We start from the raw sequence: 6,826 nt of genomic DNA on the forward strand, positions 1-6,826 counted from the left end.
CTGTAAGTTAAGCACAATCTTCCCTCACCAAACTGTACATTTTTCATCTTTCTGCTCAGTGTTTCCATCCTGATTCTAAATTCCATCAAACTGACAATCAAGATTAACCATCTCTAGGGTCTTTGAAGATTGTTTTCTCTAGTTCTGTGGTGAAAGCATTAGAAGGTTGTTGGGATAAAGCGTGTCACATTTTAGCAGACAGTTAATGTATTTCTTTCCTCCTATCGACTGAGTTTCTGGAGGAAAGAAACAATCGTTCATATCATATTTGCATTTTTAGGGCAGGGATTCTTGGAAGAGCGATATGTTCGTCATTTAAAGGCGACATCATGAGGTAATAGAGCAATAGCTTTAGGATTAGACAGGCATACAGTTTTTATGCTGGCCCAGGCAGGTTATGAGAATTTAGACAAATGGCTTAAAATTCCCAACCCTACATTTTTTTTCTTTTTTAAAAATCAATTAATTCATGAACTAATTTTGCTGTCATTCAAAAATTTTCATAAATTATATTTTGATCATATTCTTTGGACTGTGACAACACACACAAGACCTGCACAAGTTCTAACCAGACAAAGTGTCAGCGCTGAGAAGGGGAAGAGGATGGAAGTCACCCTGCGCACGAGCTGATGAGGATGGAAGGATCTTCTGTAGCCATGTCCCAGGGATTGGCTGCTATATTTGACACATATTGGTGGCAATTGTCTCCTGACTGCCAGCCTACCTGATGGGTTCTCTGCCATCCATCAGATGACTCAGTCCAGGGTGGTCCCTTCTACCCTTAGCACATATATTAGTATTTCTTGTCTTGTTCCCCTTAATAGCACACCAATGGCCAAGCTTACATCTCTAATTTTGATGACATTGAATATCTTCACATTTGTAACTCACATGTGAAGACTTCTGTGATCCTTCATCCTTCAGCGCTGTGCATCTATATAACCTTGTGTCTCCGGATTTCATCACTTTTATTCACTAGGGTGCACACCCACTCGTAATCATCATTCCCATCCTGGAAATTCCCGGGAGGAGTGAACTCTTGTTTGTCTTTACAGCACTGAGAACAGTCTAGGGAAGACACACCATCATTATTTGTTGAAAGAAAGAAGAAACAAAGAGTCTAGCAGAGCTCCCAGAACACAGCAATTTTTTTTTCCGTCATGCTTTTGTATCTTTCAAACCATCTTTCTTTTTTCAGTATCTTCCCTTTTCTTATTATAGTTGCTATAGTTTTTGTTTGTATGTGCTGTTATTATTGTTATCATCATCATTATCATCATCATCATCACCACCACCACATTATCATCAGCAGCAGCATCATCAGCAGCAGCCACATCAACACTATAATTATAATCATCACCTAATATCACCTCCGTAACAACAGGATATTGTTAGCAACAGTTAGAACCTGAATGGAATGACAGCAGAAAAGGCTTCAGGGACATTGGCAGCTATTCAGAGGAGTAGTAGATGCTCTGTTCTTTTCAAAGGAATCTACCCAGGGCATCAGTCTGTCTGTTTCTAATGGAAATAGGAATGTCAAGGCCAGATCAAGTGGGCTCTATTAGTAGTATCCACAAGGCCAGCAATTTTGATGTACTTTGGTTCTTACTTTTCCTTCATTTAAACTAAATAGTATTTATTTAAAAAATAGTAAACTTTCTTATAAAAAACCTGGGAATAAAAAGAACTATAGTTACTTTTAATAAAAACACAACTTATTTTTAAATTTCATCAAATCGTATCTCGTATCTATGTGAGACAAGCTCTCTCATGCCCACCCCCTTTCCACGTAGAGATTAAATAAAGAAAATTTAGACAGCATTCTGAAAGTCACATCCAGCTAGTCATTTATGGTCCAGGGAGGGTAATTCACTTTCTTGGGATTCCAGGTTAGTGGCTTTTCCACTATTAATTTTCACAGTGGACACTTACTGGCTGAAAATCCGAAGTGAGTGTAGAAGGAAGGACAGTGTGATCATGCGTGGGTGTGAGAACATGTGTGCGCTGAGATTTGTAGTAGACAGAGGCTCTTGTTGCTCATTCCTTACATGACCTGTCTTCCCTCATGCTCTCCTCTTCTATGGTTGTGAGTTTTCGCAGCCTGTTTCTCTGTGCTTTCTACTCCTAATATCCACTTATCTCATCTCTACTCTTAAAAAACCATCTTCTTGACTCCTCCAAACCTGGGCACATTTATCATCACCATTTATTTTCCTATTCTCTTTTCCCCACCTCACTTTGAAGGTTCAATAAACACCTAAAAATATAAAATACTGCATTTGAAGGGACATTAAAATACGTAATTTTGATTAATTTACACTATAGCCAGTTTTATATGGGCTATTTGATGTCCAATGAGCCTTTGAAAAGTCTTAAGGTTTTCTTTCTGAAATGGCAATATATATATATATATATATATATATATATATATATATATATATAATTTTTTTTTGAGTAAGACTAACTCAAACACTTGAAGGCAATTTTTTTCTTAAGAGCTTTGTTTTTTGTCTTACAGAAGATATACATGCTGATATTTTCAGCTGTAGAAATTTCAACAAGTGAGCTCTGAAAATTGTAGAGCAAGACATACCTATAGTCTGCACAACATCCCATCTTGAGCAGTGGCAGCCATGGGAACAAGAGCTTGAGTACAGACTAATAGACCAGAGTCAAGATGGCTGTGATAGATAAGAGCAAGAACCATAGGTATGGGAAGTTGGTTGACTGCATAGGCAAAGATCAAGGTTGGTACACACTTAGAGCAGGCTCGAGGAGCTAAAGGTCAGTGAGAATAGAGGTTAGTTATCTGTTGACAGGATGGAGCCAGAGCATGAGACAAATCCTAGTCAGCTACTGAGGACAGTCTGAAGAAGTTCCATACCCTCACCTGGGATTAAAATGAAAACATATCCTTGTAACATTTCTGTGTTTTTCAAAGAAACCAAGATTCTCACTACACATCCTGATTGTGTGTCCCAGGACATGCTATTGTAATACTTTTTTAGCTCTTTAACTGGTATGAGCAAGCACATGCTAGTGTGAGCTTTTATTGTATTTGCTGTGGTTGTCAGTCAGTGTCTAGGATGGCTTAAGTCTGGAGGCATTGTGGACGGTCTCTACACATGGAAGCTGTTGAGGAGGTGTTGCTTTTAAGATGCATGGATTATTAGATAGATTAGATTAATGACCTAAGCTGTGTTAGACTTGAACCACCTTGGTACGTTTCTGTATTAGAAAGTCCCAGTTGATAGTTCTTGGATATCCTTCTCCTTGAGTCTGCACACTCAAATTTACCAGATTGGTTATATTCTCCTATCCAATGCTTGGAAATCAGAAATGAGAAGATGGTCACTGCAGGCACTCCAGTGGTGGACGATAGCATTTCTCTATCTAGCTGTGTCCCGAAGCCTTGATACAACTTTCAGTGGGAGTCCATGGCAGTTCCTTTCTGATTCTTCACCTTTCTGCCCTACTAGGCTATCCACTTCCTGAGGGGAGATCTACATAATGTGGTATGATATTATATAACTACATTTCACATTCCTTTGTGCTAGATAGGTTGTATTTTCTGCTTTCTACAACTAAACTTGGAAACTTTCACAGATGATCATTTTAAGCCCAAAGAAAGATAAAAGGAAAGACAATCTTATCCGATTTCACAGGGATGAAAGAGCACAGCTATTAATTGTCCTATCTCACTTGATTCTCTAGCTGAAAGTACTTTCCTAGGATTGCTCTTTTGTCAGGTCAGGCTGAGAACTTTCTTAGCTGTTATAAGGTGTTTAAAGCGTTTCCTGCATCTGGTTGACAATATAAAGGGGTCCTGGATACCAATAGTGGCATTGGCAAGACTGTGATTCACCTGGGTGCTATATGGTAAGTCACTCCAATGATGGGCAATTAAATGTCCAGTTGTTCTGAGGACACAATATCTGCTCTCCTGCTTGATAATTTATGGTTACTACATCCAGTACATTAGATCAATTTGTAGTCTATCAAAGGAGGAATTATTTAGGTTGTGCCCATAGTTTTTATTTTTGTTGTGCCAGGAAGTATTCGTGAACCCCAAAAGACCACCAGGGAGCTGTTTCCATTGCAATCACATTAGGGTCTCTTTATTACAAACTCCAGCTTGGGCTCTCCTCCAACCCAATCCTGACATTGCAGGATGTGAAGGTGGGGCAGCCTCAAACCCTCAGGAGGTCAAGGTTTTATTGGAAATGGGAGCAAGTGAGGGGATGTCTAGTCTGGCTAGTATCTAATAGAATTGTAAGCCAACGGGTGGGTGTTCTGAAGCAAGACTGTGAACAATCACAAAGGGTCTGAAAGCACATCTGAAACAATCAGACTAATCTTTGATTAATTGTTGCTAGGAAGTAGCTAGGGAGTAATTCTGGGGTACAGGCCAAGGATAAGCTGTGGAATCCCTCCTGGTACTTGGGTGCAGCTTGGGTTCTGCTGCAGGTCATCTTCTCAGACTTTTTTTTCTTTCTCTCTTAAAGACAGAGGCTGGTCCCAAGTTGGAGTAGGTTTGGCCTCTCATCTTCATTTTTGTAGAGCACCAACTTAGATCTGGAGATTTTAGTAAGCGTTCTGCTAGGAAGTTAAATCTGCTGAGATCCAGGGTGAAAATGTGGCCAAGGATGAAATCACTAGATGGCATTTGAGAGTCAACACCTGTGTGGAATTGCAATTGCCAGATGATAGAACAAGGTGAGCACAGCTGTGGATGAACTGTGACGATCTACACTGCCACTTTCCAGTGTATGTCAGTTGTAGACTTAGTAGTTCTCTTAGAAATTAAGCAAAACAACTTATGTCCTTACAATTATGTTTTGAACCTATTTTGACCATTTAGCTTCTATCTCTCATTGGGTAAAATTTTAAGCTCCATGGAAGTGATTTCCCCCAAATAACTTCATTACAGATGTCAGAAACTACCCTGTCACCCATGAGGAAGGAGCAGGTCAAAAGTGGAGAGCTTTGGTGTGAAATTCCAGGAACATCACCACAATCCACTGGCTATAGTGAGCCTTAATTTTGGAGGGTGAAGGATGTCTACATTTGAATAGAGAATTAGGTAGTTCTGAATTTCAGTCATTCTGCTGTGGTTTGAATATGGTTCACCCTTCACAGTCTGGTTTCTGGTGTGGTGTTTTGTGGTGGTGGGACCTTTAAGAAATAGGCCTAACAGAGTCTGATTTGGCTGTGGGGTTGTAACCCTCATTAATGGATTGATGCTATCCCTCAGGAATTGTACTGAGTAATTAGTATAACGAGACTGATGCTCACGAGTATAGCTGCTGCACATACTTGGTCTTTGTTCCCATGGCTGAGCTCCTTTGTGTTTTCCTCTGTGCTGATGCAGCTACCTAGCCACTGTTTTTTTTTTTTTTTATTGTACAATGGAAAATGGACTAACATTATCCTGGGGCTGGGTGTCTGGATGTCTGGGTGTCTGGGTGTCTGGGTGTCCAAGCTTGAACTTTTTTTAGGAGGAAAATGATTTGATCCCTACAGATTGCTGAAAAGCAACATGGGAACTCTATTCAGCTGGTCAGAGGATTTTTAATAGATGGAGGCAGGCCAGCAAAAGGAAATACCAGGTAAACAATCATGATGGTTAATCTTGACTGTCAGTGGGTTTTGGAGTAACCATGAAAACAAATTCCAGGGCATGTCTATTAGGGTTTTTGTAGATTAGGCTAATTGAGGTGAAACCAATTATCCCAAGTGTAGGTAGTACTTTTTATGGGCTTGACCAGAGACTAAATAAAAAAGGCAAAGCAAGATAATCGCAAACTTTCATCCCTTCTGCTTCCTGAGAGGGGATGCAATGTGGTCTGCCACCTCCTGCTGCCATGGCTGCCATGATGGACTATGGACCATAGAACTGTAGAGTGAAATGAACTCTTTGTTCCTTTGGTTGTTTTGTTAACAATGGTAATGAATATGGCCATAAAAGAAGGCTCTGGGTGCCATGCCAGGAAGTACCAAGCAATCTGTGCCCTACCATTTTTATTTGAGCCAAGTTGATTTTATTTTAGTTTTCTTCCCTTCTTTCTTGTCTGTGTTCCTTGCTCTCTCTTTTATTATCTCCCTCTACTTTTCATTTTTCAGGACAAAGTTATGAGGAGTTGGGAAGATTAAATACTCTGTAAGGTATGTTATAAAAGTCAGCACTTGGCTATCGCTTCTCCTCTTACCTAGAAGTGGATCCTTTAAACTTTTATCACTTTTTCTTTTTGGTGAGTGTAGGTATTTGTTACTGGATTTTAAAATAGCAGGCATCACCGAGAAATCCTGTTTAAAAAAAATAGCAAGCATACTTTTTTTTTTTTTTTTTTTTTTTTTTTTTTTTTTTGGTTTTTTGGTTTTTTCGAGACACGGTGTGGCCCTGGCTGTCCTGGAACTCACTTTGTAGACTGGCCCTTATTGCTAATTTTTAAGTCATCAACTTTAGACATTATCATTTTTTCTAAATACACTTGGCTTATTTATTATTATTTCACTTGCAGATCTTATCTTAGGTATTATGCACATACTTCTGTTATTCTTTGAGTATTTCAGAGGCATATATAACGCACATGTGTCATATCCATCCTGGTTCCCCAGTCCAATCCTTCGCACTCCCCTTCCCAGTACACTTTACTTTTAGCTTCAAGTCTCCTTGTTTTATGATTTAAAATAACCCACCGAACCCAATAATGGTGCTCATATGTGCATGGCTGCGGGGTCATCCACTGGGGCATGGGCAACCTGCCAATAGCCACTCCTTAAAGAAAAGTGGCTCTCTGTCCCCTAGCAGTAATCAGTGTTC

The sequence above is a fragment of the Mus musculus genome, chromosome 8 (genome assembly GCF_000001635.26).
Source record: "Mus musculus strain C57BL/6J chromosome 8, GRCm38.p6 C57BL/6J".
Classification (NCBI taxonomy): domain Eukaryota; kingdom Metazoa; phylum Chordata; class Mammalia; order Rodentia; family Muridae; genus Mus; species Mus musculus.